Genomic DNA, 16,155 nt, shown 5'->3' on the forward strand with positions numbered 1-16,155 from the left:
CCAGTCGGTAACATCATTGAAGATCTCAAAACCTGGCAGAATCTTTCCTTCGGTGCTAGCAGCCATTTCCAGCTCATCATCAGACTCATCCCAAATGTTGATCGGAACTCTCTGATTGATACCATCCTCGTCGGAGGAAGTTCCCCAAATATCTACGACCATCTAGCTCCCTCAAAGTAACCTCAAACATAGTGTTGAAGCTATATTGGGTGATGAATACCTTCGTTAGTTCTTTACAATCTCTCTTCGTTCCTAGTGGCAATGCATGAAACCATATGAGGGCAACTCCTTCCAGATAGGCGCTGAACAACCCTAGGATTTGTTCCTCCGTCAGAATTATGTGTTCCATTGCTGCCATATATTGGTTCACATGGGCGGTAGGATCCCCAGTTCCATCGAACTTCTTCATGTTCGGGAGCTGGAATCTCAAAGGCAAAGCAGTCATCGACAAGCAGTTCTTCAAGTTATAAAAATCCTGACTCCTAGAGCCTACCCCGCATAGATCATGCACTTCCTGAGTGATGTGTTGCTTCCATTCCTCTTCCCTTTGTTTTCTCTTTCCCAAACTACTTGTTAAGCGATCCTGATAGTTATTTCCAAAATGGGGACTCGTTGTCACAATGCTCTTAGCTGGTTTACTGCCACTCTTGTTACTCTTAATTGCAAGCTCGTCCAGCTGGACTAAAATTGAGGTTAACTGATCATTGAGGTTGTTTACCACTCTTTCTAACCCTGATATTCTCTCATCTGGCGTAGACATACTGACCGAAGATTGAGCTGATTCGGACAACGATGATTCGGACGTCACCACTGCTGATTCAGAACTGACGATCCGTAGCTGATCAAACTGCCTGACTAGCCGGTTACTCTCGCAAAACCACAACCGCTTAATGATGAAGTCTGCGCGAACGGCCATCCATTAGTATGTATGCATGGTTTATATGCATGATTCGTGGTGTGTGTGTTTATTTATTTACGGATATATAAGATAAGAAGAACAAACGTCAGTCTAATTACACGTATCACAGCATCTCTCTTCCACCCTTATTCCTCCACACACTCGATGGTCCAAGTCTCTTTCCTAGGATTTTGGTTTGGGGCTCACATTGCGGTCCAGGGGACGCGTGATGTCGTCGATTATTGCGGAAAAGTAAATCATCCATCAGACAATACAGTTCGTTGTTTACGTATGAACATCCAGTGACTAAGATATCGACCAAATGGATTGTCCTTTCGAATAACTCGTCTTTTGTCATTTCGCGAGATGCATTAGTTCGGGTTTTGATTCCCTCTTGAACGTATCTTGGATTTAGACGTGGTATGAGTTATTTTTCCGGTTCAATCGTTCGTTATTGACAATGACTCGTTCCCTTTTATTTGCGTGGGTTCGTGTCTCGATTTTTGGATTACAACGGGATCTTTTTGGATCTATCGAGAGACATAACCACATGTTTATTTAGTGATGAAAGCACTTTTAAGGAACGGACTCATCGCGTAACGTGTTTGTTTTTAGCGTTAAGAATCCATTTGCTCATTTTGGCTACGTAAAAAGACGGCGAGTCTTATTTGAGCGCACGGTAATCTTTCGGCTAGCAACAAGTTTTTATTTCTTCCAATCTACGGGATATATCACCCTAGCGTGGTTATAGAAAATCAACGTTTCGTTAAATCGCATGCTTATTCGAAGCAGGGATATTACCGTTCCTTTTCAGTTAGGCACGAGTCAAGCAAACACGCAGATCAGGCCATACTTCTTGTAGTTTTGGTAACGGTCGAAATGATCGAGCCATTAATCAAACCCACAGTCTCGTCCATATGGCGCAATTATGCGGTTTTAGCTTAATTCGGCTTTATGATTTTAAACGGCGTACATACCGGCTCGAGGCACGTATTTAACGGCATTGGTTCATTTTCTTTAACTACCCTCGAGATGGATATACATCGTAGATACAGAATGACTTTGGTCGTTTGTTTATTTTTGCTTTTCTTTTATTTTCTTAGTCACTTTCGCGGACACGTCCATTTCTCTTAAGAACGACATAAGGCATAACGTAAGATCTCGTCTTTTATTCGGAAGGGACGTGCTATGTTTGCAAAACTCTTTACGTTACAACGGGGTCGTTCTAAACAGAAATGTTCTTCATTTTCGTTTCGTCATAATTTCGCTTTATCCCAACGTATTTAAAGAATGTGAATAACGGCTATCGTTAATATAGTCTTTTGGATCGAGCTATAACTATCCTTAATATCAAACCGACTTGGACTAATATGTGCTTACGTCACAACGCACTTCCTGAACATGTGCCTTCTTCGGGACACGGAAAGGGACCAGGCGGGTCGCACAAGTTCATTCATACGAGATGACTAAGTCGTCTTTAGTTCGAATCGTTTCGATGTTTTGGGGTAGTTTATATATTGGTTTAAGAGTTATATTAACGCATCGCTTCATTTCCTTTACATATTTTAGGATTAGACACGTATCATGGCAATTTGAAAACACGAACTGATTCATTTATCACATCAAAAATAGTAACGGGTAATCCTATGGCAACTTCTAAGGCTACTATATGCTGACACGGCTGATCGCGGGACCTCACAGGACCGCACAAATTCACCCATAACGAATGGATGGGGACCCTTTGGCGCCTTACTGTAAGGGGGAACTTACACTAGCCTCTTTCGAGCGACGAATGGACTCTCGCTAGAGGTTTCGCGGAAATTACCCAAAAGGTTTGCAATAATGCTTATGAATGCATACGAAAAGAAATAATACGATCCGTCCCCGTTAAGGGCTTAATACACGCCTTCCGGAATCAAATTTCTCGCTTCCCCAGCAGAGTCGCCACTTGTTAGACAAGGTGCCGAATGGCCTCGCCCGGGCGGACTGGGAGGTGGACACCTCATGGCGATGTAAGCGGTGATTGGCGCCGAAAGCAACCAATCGTGGAATCAAACTGCTCGGCAGGACCGGAGCTCGGAGTATGGAAGAGTCGCCACCCACGAATGGGAAAATGAACACCGATCCCTTGCGGGAGACCGGTGAGGGTTCGGGAAACTTAGGTACGAGCCGAGAAGGCTAGCTCCTTTCCGGAGAAAGGCTACTAGGCACCCCGACATCGCCCGGTTATGAACCACCGGCCTCCTACTCAGCGTGTTAGGCGATAACGGACTAATCGTATATTTCTTTAAGTTTAAAATTCATTTGAAACCTTTTCTTTCTCGCTTTGAAAACCGTTTTGAGCATGTTATTGAAAGCCATTTTAGTAAAGAATCACCCATTTTGCATAAATTTGAAGTATACAGGAGAGAGAGGGGGAGAAGAGAGAATTGATTTATTCACAGTGTGATTTTATGCTTTAGACTGTACACTAACTTTAAGCTAATCTCACTCCCTGAAAAACGAGTTTATTTACATGGTTCGTACCTTAATCGCCGTTGGAACGATTTAGGTACGTTTCAAAACCCCATTAATTTACATGACATCGACTCGAATCGCCGTTGGAACGACTCGAGCGTTTGAAAACATTTGAACAAGAAGTTTTAACCAAAAACATGATTAAGCATACAAGTTCATTCATTTTGTATAAAACTGTTTAGTTAGGAAAACGATTCAAAATTTCATTATTTACAATGAAAAGAAACGATTTTAATTACAAGGTTCGCTTAATCCGTCGTTGGAACGAATTAAGGTTTTAAAACGTGATGTTTAAGAAGATCGTTTGAAATGATAGAAAAAGCCTTTTATTTACTCTTTAGGAGTATCTAGAAAAACTTTTAGTTTAAATAAGCAAATTAAACTCTCTTTTTGTGGTTTTGTTTTCCCTTTTTTCACTCAATTAACCTCTAATCACAACAGTTAAGAAATTTAGTCTAAATCAACCCAAATATATTTATAGAATATGTACATATAGAAAACCTAAAAGGAAAATAAATATACATATTTATACATATATACAAGAATGGTGAAAATAGTAATAATATATGTAGGTAAAATTATGGTAAGAAACAAAATAATAGTACATATATACAAATGAAAATAGAGATAATACTAATTAAAATACACTTTGATTTTGATTTAAGAAACAATGTAAAAATAGAGAATAAAATCCATAAATAAGAAAGTTAAATTCATCCCAAAATAGTTTTACATAATAAATATATAGAAAATAACCCCCACCCTAAATAAGGTCTCATATAACTTAAATAAACCAAAAACTATATATATGTACAAGTATGTTACTTTACAAAACTAAATTGATGTAAATTAAGTTTAAAATATAAAGTAGATAGATAAATAATATGTAATTAATAGTTATATAACCCAAAATAATTTTCATAAATACATTACATAATTATACACATATATATACAAGGACCAAAAGTCTAAAAGTTGAGAAAGAGGTATCAAAACAGCATTTTTTACATTTCAGCAGCTTTACCGACGGAAAATCCGTCGGTAAACAGCCTTTAGTGACAGAAAACGGAAAATTACAGAACTGCTCCAACAGTTTCCAGATTTGTTCAAACACTTTAAATTAGATCTATTTTATCGTTTTGGATCTCCGAACTACCCAAATAGGATCATAGTCTATAACGGAGAATCCTAAAACGATGTTTTATTTTAAAACGTTATTTCGAAATATTTTCAAAACTTATAATTATAACGTTTTTTAATCCCGAACTACCTTTGAATCGGATCACGGTTCGTATTGGGATATTGAAACGAGGTTTTTTTTATTTCAAAACAAAAACGAACGTTTATTTAATACGAGACGAAAATTAAATAAATACGAAAAATTAAATAAAACGTGATAAATAAATAAATAACTAAATAAATAAAATTATAACATGAAAATAAATAAATAAAGGAAATAAATTAAATAAAATAAAACGAGTCTAGTCCTCGGATAATACCTCAAGATCGGTATCTGACAGTCGAAGTCGGTTGATTCCGCGAATCGTGATTTTCCGATGTTTTTCGGGTTTTTAGTAAAAATTTAACTTTTAGGAAATTCGGACTTTTTGAGAAAAAAAATATTTTTCTCAAAAAAATTCACTTTCTCTCTCTAAAAATGTCTAGAGTGAGAAAGCTCTCCCTAATCCCCCCCCTTTAAATGCATGGGGATCCGTGCCTTATATAGGCATGGATGCCCGGAAACTTTGGGCGACGCCCGATTAAAATTGGGCATCGCCCAAAGTAGGTTGGGCGGACGCCCAACATATGTTGGGCAAACGCCCAACTTGTGTTGGGTGAACGCCCAACATTAGTTGGGCGAACACCCAACAGGCGTTGGGCGTTCGCCCAACGGCCGTCGGGCGCGTGCGCCTCGCGCTGTCGGGCGCGCGTGCCCAGCGGACGTCGGGCGTGCGCCCCGCGCTCTCTGGCGCGCGGCCAGCGGACGTTGGGCGTGCACCCCACGCTGTCGGGCGCGCGTCCAACTGTCGTCGGGCGCGCGCCGATTATCGCTAGGCGCTCGCACCACGTCGCTAAGCACTCGCGAGCCGTCCATGCGACGACCGCCACTCCTACTGACCTCACGTCTTTTATTATATATATTTTTTTGCTTTAAAACTCCCGGAACCAACCGCTTCAACCGTCTTGTTACAGGTTTTCGTCACAGGTCCTCCGACTCGGTTTCTACAGCAGCCCATTCAGGATATATACCATCAGTTAGGTAGTATCCCATATTATATGTCTTATTATTAACAACAAACACCTCTTCACGAGCTTGCCCCCTTAATTTCTCATGGAATAAAGGCGACTTGTTAAGCATATTAAGGTCGTTGTTTGATCCAGCAACACCGAAGAAAGCATGCCATATCCATGTGTATTGTGAAGCAACTGCTTCAAGCATGATTGTAGGAACCCCATGATCTCCTCGGGTATATTGACCTTGCCAAGCAACTGGACAATTTTTCCACTCTCAGTGCATGCAATCAATACTTCCTTGCATCCCTAGAAATCTATGTATGTCTTCGTGCATCTTAAAAAGGCGTTTGACGTCATTAGCATTAGGCTTCCTCATGTAAACTGCTCCGAACACCTCGACAATAGCATGATGAAATTTGGCCAAACATTGTAAGGCTGTAGTCTCTGCGATCCTGAGGTATTCGTCTTCATGATCGGCGGCCTCCCCATAAGCAAGCATACGAAGAGCTGATGTACATTTTTGAAGTGGAGGAAATCCCAACTTGCCCATAGCATCAGCCCTCTGTTGGAAATATGGCGAGTGATTTCCTAACTCTTGAACTATACGCAAGAACAACGGTTTACTCATCCGAAACCGTCTACGAAACATGGCCTCATCGTACACCGGAGGATCTGCAAAGTAATCTTCATATAACCGTGTTGCACCTTCTTCACGGTTGCGATTTAGATGTCTCCGACGACGAGTTGGTACAGATGGTTCTGTTAATTGTTGTACGAGAGCTTGATGAATATAATCATCTGTTTCATCCCAGAAGCTATAAACGCCATCACCCCGATTGAATTGTTCAAAATAGTTGGAATCAGACATTTTTAGAGTGTTTGATACAATATGTGAGTGGTTATTGAGGTGAGTAGTTGTGTAATTTATATGAGAAAAATGTAGTGAGGTGTTCTGTAATAAATGGTAGTAGGTGTGTATTAAATTGAAAGAGTAGTTGTGTGTTAGTAGGTGTGTATTAAATTGACAACACCTTTAACTTGACAAGACCTTCACGTGCTTTATTAAAGTAGCCGATACAGTCCAAATTCGAATTCGGTGCGAATTGACAAGACCTTCACGCGTATTATTAAAGTAGACGATACAGTCCAAATTCGAATTCGGTGCGAATTGACAATACATTCACGTGTTTTCTTAAAATAATTAATTTTAAATCATAATTTAAGCATAAATACAACATATAATTTAAAATTACTACATAATCATAATCTAAGCATAAATACAACATATAATTTAAAATTAATCCCTCATATCGATCCCAACAGACTGTTCGGTGTCAAAGATCTCTCTAGCTTCTGCAATTGTTTCTGTATATTCTGTTGGAAGATTGTCCCATGGCCTTTCATTTGGTCCCCAACCAGCATTGCAGTTATTTTTCTGTGCACTTACGTGTTGGAGAGCAATAGTTGTGCTGCGAAGGGAGTGCCAGTTTGCACATAAAGATGCTGGATAAGTTTCATAGAGCTCATGAAACGCATTAGATGCTGTCAGTTTTAAAAAAAAATATGACAGATATATATTTTGGTTTTTGCAATGCATTGTAAAGCCTCGTTTTTTCGACCAATAATTGGGTAAAACGATCATTCCATGCATGAATCGGCATAAACCATTGCATAAATGTTTGAACATTTGGAGTAATAGTACCTCCACTGAGACCGTCACACCATTCAGACAGAGAAAACTCGATAGGTATATAATGCATATAGCATAAGAACCACAACATGTACAACGAGCACCTGGGAAACTCCCCACGGCTCGGAAGTTTAAAACACGACATAAAAGGGAACATAGGATGAAACAAATCCGGTTGAATAAAAGTTTGTCCATAAGAACGAACAACATCATACTGATATTCAATCATCTTCTCTGTGCATTGCTCCTGATTCAGGCTCGAGATGATGCTCCATTCAGTAGGGAAGTTTGAGTAATTCTGGGAGGGATCCATTTTACAATTGGGGTGAGCTTAGATGTCCATAGTATGTTTATCTTATAGAGAGATATGTACGTGTTGTCACGATCATTATACGTGAACAGCTGTATCCAGCTGTGTTGAATTATGGTCGTATATGGTATCCCATGTGAACATCACTATAATTATTGAAGCAAATGGTATCCGATGTGAAATAGTAATACATAGAAATTGTAGTACAATACAAATTTTATAAGAAAAAGACAACAAATAACATAATTTAACACCAGAACATAGGAAACTTAATTACTTAAAGAACAAAATAAACTAAGACACTAATAATTCATCAATTTTTCGGAAACACATCTGGATGTTGGGGTTTATGTCCTATAGACAATTGTTTTAGGATATAAATATTAATGAATAAATTGTTTATTTAATCATTTGTTTAATCAGATATATAGCATTAAAATGTAAATATATATAAAGGCACAAATCTTTCATAAAGAAAGTAATCCTAAGTTTATTTAAGTAGTTATAAAGTGTTCATACAAGCATGAAGTGAGACTATACTTTATAATAAGATCAATAAACTTAAAATCAACCCAAGTCAAGTAATATGTTATAGGGGTTGGCATATCACTGTTGAGACTTGCATGTAACAATGTTTTCTGTCGAGACAGAAAGCTGATCTCACAAGCTTTAGATATTTAGATATCTAGATAGTTACATGGATCCGGTGAAGGAGTTCATTAGGATTGGGACCCAACTTGAGATAACAGTATGGATTGATTTATCTAATGTGTCAACTGTTCATCTCATTGGTATTAGTAGGTATAACTAATCCTCAGACTCAAACATTTGTTAATTAGTGATTCTGGATTATGGAGTCTGGTACTTTGATTATGTGCGAGCACGATCCAACAGGTGAGAGCCTGGGGTGTGTGAGAGCAGGGTTGGGTATCACACAAAGTAATTGCAGAATAGTTAATGTCAGATTGAGCATTCGTCACTCCCGATAAGTGGGAGATATATCCAAATGGCCGTTTGTGGTGAATTGACTGAAATCCTTGCAAGGTGATAGAGTTAAGAGTAGAAATGGACATTTCACTTAACTTATCTTTCAGAGTGAATTCAACCTGTACAAGTAAAACCAGACTCTTCGTTATATGTAACCTTGACACGTTCCATGGTTATAAGGAATTGACCGACAGGATATAGTTGATGAAGGATCGTATTATACTGTACCTAATACAGAAAGGTTAACGCCAGTTATCAACCTGACTTCTTAATTGCTCTGAGGGAATATCATAGGTTCTGCTAGTAACAGCTCGCGACGGTATTCTGTTATATATATGTTGGAATTAATCGTGATGAATAATTTCAAAGGATATATACGGCTAGTGGCAATAAAGAACCTAATGGGTCGCATATGGGACTTGGAATCGGAGGACGAAAATGTAATTAGTGAGACGCTATATATATGGGCCGAAATTTGTAGATTAATTAGGGATAAAATTAATAATTATAATTTGATTGTGGTTATGAATTAAATTAAAGGATTATCTGATAATATTAATTAGAAGTTTTTATGTGATTGAAACTCTAATTAATTATCCCTAATATTAATTAATTATTAATTTGATTAATGATAATTATCTAGATATAATTAGTTATTATTTAGATAATAGTAAAGTGTTTATTTAATTATCTAATTAGGAATCCTATTCTGAATAAGATTCCAATTATTTAATTACCTAACACAACTGGGACTAGGGTTTTGAGAAGTCTATAAATAGACTCCCTAACCCCATAATTCGGCAAAAAAACACTAAAGAGAAGGGCTAGAGGAATCGTTCCGCAACCGTCTTGGCTAATTACAATCTTTCTTACTCTCTCTTTGATCTCGTATCGATTTCTGTTAGAGGCAATCATTGCGATTGCTATTATTAAGGTTGATTACTGATTAGTTATCTTTTTCTGTGTTGTTTCTTTTGTTAAGAAGAAGAAGAAGAAAAAGAAAAAAAATAATAAAAAAAAACCGAATTTCCAACCTTACCCATGTGCCACGTCAGCACTTTAATGGTGTTAAGTCATTTTCCATTTTTCGGGTAACGGCGCAAACCACATTCCTTTTTTTTTGTATTAACAAACCACAAGGGTTTTTTTGGAAGAACATGAAACCACAGGGCTTTTTTTTTTGGAATTTACCCTAAAATCAAATATAACTTCCTCTTCATCCCTCTAATTTCTTATCTTTCTCTCTAAAAATACAAAAACAACTTTCAACTTTCATTTATATATTAGGTAACATAATCCGAATATTAAGTTTAAAAATACAAAATCAACTTTATGCCGGCACATCCAACGGAACAAGATCCTCAAGGTAATCAGGAAGAATCTTGTGAAGAAATGCATTGAGATGTTCAACGAGATTACAGAGAATAAGGATGATTACAACAAGTTCTACGAGTCTTTCTCAAAGGACTTGAAATTGGGCATTCATGAGGATAGTCAGAACAGAACCAAGTTAGCGGATTTACTTCGCTACCACTCAACCAAGAGTGGTGAGGAGATGATGAGCTTGAAAGACTATGTGACCATAATGAAAGAAGGCCAGAAGGAGATTTACTACATCACAGGTGAAAGCAAAAAGGCCGTGGGGAATTCTCCATTCCTGGAGCGACTCAAAAGGAAGGGATACGAAGTTCTCTTCATGGTAGACGCCATTGATGAATACGTTGTTGGGCAATTGAAAGAGTATGATGGAAAGAAGCTGGTTTCAGCAAAAAAAAAAAAAAAAGGGCTGAAACTCCACGATGAAACTGAGGAAGAGAAAAAAGAAAAAGGAGGAAAAGAAGAAATCATTTGAAAACCTCTGCAAAATCATCAAAGATATATTAGGTGACAGAGTAGAGAAAGTGTTTGCTAAATCAAATGAATAAGTAATAGCTGAGCATTTGTTCCCAGCATAAAGTTGATTATGTATTTTTAACTTAATATTCGGATTATGTTACCTATTATATAAATCAAAGTTGATTTTGTATTTTGTATTTTTAGAGAGAGAAGAGAGAAAGAAGAAAAAAAAATTAGAAAGAGAGAGAAGAAGGTGTATTTGATTTTTATTTTTAATTTTGGGGTTTGTTTGTGATAATTAAATAATAAGAGGTGTTAATTTATAAAATAAATAAATACAAGAACCAAATTAACTCTTTTCCTTTTGACTTTTAACACCGTTAGTCAATTTGATATGTGTTTGCTAACGGAATAAACCTCAATATACCATTTTATAAATTTTTAAACCATAAGGCTGCAATAGAAAATAGGTGTAACCACAAGGTTTATTTTTATACTTTTCCCTAAAAATAATAAATAGAAAAACAAAAAAAACGAAATATCTTCCAGGTGATGATGGGGACCTGTAAAATAAGGTAGATACTCAGAAACTCAAGTCAGTCTAAAGTTTAAATATAACCAAAATAAAATAACAAAAAATAAATATAATAAACAAAAAAGACATTAAATGTCTGGGGAACCTACAAAACAAGGTAGCTACTCTGACACTCAAGTCAGTCTAGAGTTTAAATATAACAAAAACCAAACATAATAATGAAAAAATCAATGAAATGTCTTCCAACGGAAATGAGGGACCTACAAAACAAGATAGATACTCCGACGTTTAAGTCAGTCTAAAGTTTAAATAAAAAAAATAAAAAAAATGAAATGTCTTCCATCGGAAATGAGGGACCTCCAAAACAATGTAGATACTCCGAAGGTCAAGTCAGTCTAAAGTTTAAACATAACAAAAATAAAATAACAAAAAATAAACATAATAAATAAAAAAGACTTTAAATGTTTCCATAAGAGATTGTGAACCTACAAAACAAGGTAGATTCTCTGACGCTCAAGTCGGTCTAAAGTTTAACAATAAGCAAGATAAACATAACCAAAAACAAATATAATAATGAAAAAAAGCAATGAAATGTCTTCCTCAGAAATGAAAGACCTGCAAAACAAGGTAGATACCACGAAGTTTAAGTCAGTCTAAAGTTTAAAGATAGCTAAAATAAATTAACAAACATAAACATAATAAATAAATAAAAACGAAATATCTTTCATTTGAGATGGGGACCTGAAAAATAAGGTAGATACTCTGAAGTTCAAGTCAGTCTAAAGTTTAAACATAACCAAAATAAAATAATAAAAGATAAATATAATAAACAAAAAAGACATTGAATGTCTTCCATAATGGATGGCGGACCTACAAAACAAGGTAGATACTCCGACGTTCAAGTCAGTGTAAAGTTTAAACATAACAAAAAAAAACATAATAATGAAAAAAGCAATAAAATGATGGACCTACAAACCAAGGTAGATACTCTGATGTTTAAGTCAGTTTAAAGTTTAAAGATAACAAGAATAAATTAACAAACATAAACATAGTAAATAAATAAAAATAATAAAAAACAAAACAAAAAACGAAATATCTTTCATTGGAGATGGGGGGACCTGCAAAATAAAGTAGATACTCCGAAGCTCAAATCAGTTTAAAGTTTAAACATAAAAAAAAATAAAATGAAAATAAATAAATATAATAAACAAAAAAAGGTATTGAATGTCTTCCATAAGAGATGGTGGAACCTACAAAACAAGGTAGATACTCTGACGCTCAAGTCAGTTTAAAGTTAAAAATAACAAAAAAACAAACATAATAATGAAAAAAACAATAAAATATCTTCCATCGGAAATGAGAGACCTGCAAAACAAGGTAGATACTCTGACGTTTAAGTCAGTCTAAAGTTTAAACATAACAAAAATAAATATAATAAATAAATAAAAATAAAAAAACCGAAATATCTTCAATTGGAGATAGGGGACCTGCAAAACAAGGTAGATACTCTGACGCTCAAGTCAATCTAAAGTTCAAACATAAACAAAAAAAATAACAAAAAATAAATATAATAAACAAAAAAGACATTGAATATCTTACACAAGAGATGGGGAACCTGCAAAACAAAGTAGATACTCCGACGTTTTAGCCAGTTTAAAGTTTAAACATAACAAAAATAAACATAATAAAAAAATAAAAATAATAAAAAAAACCCGAAATATCTTCCATTGGAGATGGGGGACCTACAAAGTAAGATAGTTACTCCGAAGCTCAAGTCAGTCTAAATTTTAAACATAACCAAAATAAAATAACAAAAAATAAATATAATAAACAAAAAAGACATTGAATGTCTTCCATAAGAGATGAGGAACCTGCAAAACAAGGTAGATACTCCGACGTTTAAGTCAGTCTAAAGTTTAAAAATAACAAAAATAAACATAAAAAATAAATAAAAATAATATAAAAAATAAAAAAAAAACCGAAATATCTTCTATTAGGGATGGGAAACCTGCAAAATAAGATAGATACTCTGAAGCTCAAGTCAGTCTAAAGTTTAAACATAACCAAAATAAAATAAGAAAAAATAAATATAATAAACAAAAAAGACATTGAATGTCTTCCATAAGAGATGGGGAACCTGTAAAACAAGGTATATACTCCGACGTTTAAGTCAGTCTAAAGTTTAAACATAACAAAAATACAGGAATTTTCACATGCACCTTAATGAGCAAGTGAATTTGCTCATTTACCATTAGATATAAGCTTAATAAATCTAAGCCTCAGGATGCTTTGAATCTCCATCTTAGGATTCTAATAAGCCTAGATCTAACGGTAAATGAGCAAATTCTACATGCTCATTAATGTGGATGTGATCAAGACTGACAAAAATAAACATAATAAATAAATCAAAATATTAAATAAAAAAACCGAAATATCTTCCATTGGAGATGGGGAACCTGTAAAATAAGGTAGATACTCTGAAACTCAAGTCAGTCTAAAGTTTAAAGATAACCAAAATAAAATTACAAAAAATAATTATAATAAACAAAAAAGCCATTGAATGTCTTCCATAAGAGATGGAGAACCTGCACAACAAGGTAGATACTCCGACGTTTAAGTCAGTCTAAAGTTTAAACATAACAAAAATAAACATAATAAATAAATAAAAATAATAAAAAAACCTGAATCCATTGGAGATAGGAGGCCTGCAACATAAGGTAGATACTCTGAAGCCCAAGTCAGTCTAAAATTTAAAAATAACCAAAATAAGATAAACAAAGAAAGCTATGAAATGTCTTCTATCGGAAATGAGGGACCTGCAAAATACTGTAGATACTCCGATGTTTAAGTCAGTCTAAACTTTAAAAATAACAAAATATAAAAATAAACAAAACAGCAACCAAATATCTTCCATTGGAGACTGAGAACCTGCAAAATAAAATAGATACCCTAAAGCTCAAGTCAACCTAAAGTTTAAACATAACAAAAAAATAAATATAATAAAGAAAAAGGATACAAAATGTCTTTCATTGGAGATAAGGAACCTGCAAAACAAGGTAGATACCCTAACGATCAAGTCGGTTTAAAGTTTAAACATAACAAAATAACAAAAATAAATATAATAAATAAAAAGACATTGAAATGTCTTCCATCGAAAAATGTGGGACCTGCATATAAGATAGATACTATTGCGGTTAAGTTAGTCTAAAGTTTAAACATAACAAAAAAATAAAATAATAAGTAAAAATAAATAAATAAAATAAACAAAAATAAATAGAAAAACAAAGAAATATCTTCCATCGAATACGTGAGACCTGCAAAATAAGGTAGATACTCCGACGCTCAAGTTAGTTTAAAGTTTAAACATAACAAAAAAAGAAAATAGCAAAAATAAACTTAACAAATAAAAATAACAAAAATAAACATAATAAATAACGAGGGTGAGGAGGGGAATTAAAGAAGGAATAAAAGGAGGGAGGGAAGGAATTAAAGAAGGAAGAACGGAGAAATGAATAAGTGAATGAATGAATGAATGAATGAATGAGTGTATGCATGAATGAATGAATGAATGAATGAATGAAGAACAGGGAGAATGAGAAAGAAAAAGGGAGAAGGAAGAAAGAAGAAGAAGAATGAGAAGAAGACTACTTACCTTTTTGCATACATGATTACATTTTCCTTCTTCTTCTTCTTCTTACTGCTTTCTATTGCTTGCTTTTCTGTTCCATGCTCGTTGTTTACCTGCCTACATTATTATTCCTACTTACTTACATGTTTGCGTACCTGGTTACTTTAGTTTTCTTCATCTGCTTACCGCTTCTAGAATTTCAATAGATTTCAGAAAAATATAATCCAACTAAATCGACCCGCAAATTTATTTGTCGAACCAGGAACCCTAAAAAATATCGATACTTGAAAAGTAAGAACCATAACTTCAACATTCTCATAAGCGTGACTATTACGTGTCAATTATCTTTTGTGAAATCTAATTGAAGTTTAAACGTTGTTTGGTATGAACCAGAACTTCAACATATTCATCTTTTTAATTATTATTATTAAAATTTAATCGAATGTAGCTTATATAAGTTTCTTTATATCTCAACACAATGTGAAGCATATAGCTATCTTTTTGTTGATCTAACTGATCCTCCTAGTTTTCTTCCATTTTTAGTTTCTACCAAACATTTGAGTCACTTTTAAGTATCTCCCGTTTTGTTTCGCACAACACATAACCAAAATAGCTTCCTTATTTCAATAGAATTGATCAATTTTTAAATGATACAACATTTAAGTAGGTTAATCAACTGGGTCCTAATCATTCATCAAGTTAAATTTAAAGTAGATTAAGTCACAAACAACTTCGAATTGATTAGTCGGATCCTTATACCAAAAAGAAAAAACATATATATGAAGAAACCTAAGGTCTTATAACTCATACATTGTAACGCTCAAGTCAGTCTAAAGTTTAAACATAACAAAAATAAAATGAAAATAAATAAATATAATAAACAAAAAAGGTATTGAATGTCTTCCATAAAAGATGGGGGAACCTACAAAACAAGGTAGATACTCTGACGCTCAAGTCAGTCTAAAGTTAAAAATAACAAAAAAAACAAACATAATAATGAAAAAAACAATAAAATGTCTTCCATCGGAAATGAGGGACCTGCAAAACAAGATAGATACTCCGACGTTTTAGTCAGTCTAAAGTTTAAACATAACAAAAATAAACATAATAAAAAAATAAAAAAACCGAAATATCTTCAATTGGAGATAGGGGACCTACAAAACAAGGTAAATACTCTGAAGCTCAAGTCAGTCTAAAGTTCAAACATAACCAAAATAAAATAACAAAAAATAAATATAATAAACAAAAAAGACATTGAATGTCTTCCACAAGAGATGAGGAACCTGCAAAACAAGGTAGATATACTTCAACGTTTTACCCAGTTTAAAGTTTAAACATAACAAAAATAAACATAATAAATAAATAAAAATAATAATAATAAAACCCGAAATATCTTCCATTGGAGATGGGGGACCTGCAAAATAAGGTAGTTACTCCGAAGCTCAAGTCAGTCTAAAGTTTAAACATAACCAAAATAAAATAACAAAAACTAAATATAATAAACAAAAAATACATTGAA

The 16,155-nt window shown here is 34.5% G+C and overlaps 1 pseudogene; it reads left to right on the plus strand.

Moving 5' to 3' along the window:
- Positions 1-1,371: 1,371 nt before the first annotated feature.
- Positions 1,372-10,562, plus strand: LOC136222613 (heat shock protein 82-like; annotated as a pseudogene).
- Positions 10,563-16,155: the final 5,593 nt, after the last annotated feature.

Source organism: Euphorbia lathyris, chromosome 3, assembly GCF_963576675.1.
Source record: "Euphorbia lathyris chromosome 3, ddEupLath1.1, whole genome shotgun sequence".
NCBI lineage: Eukaryota > Viridiplantae > Streptophyta > Magnoliopsida > Malpighiales > Euphorbiaceae > Euphorbia > Euphorbia lathyris.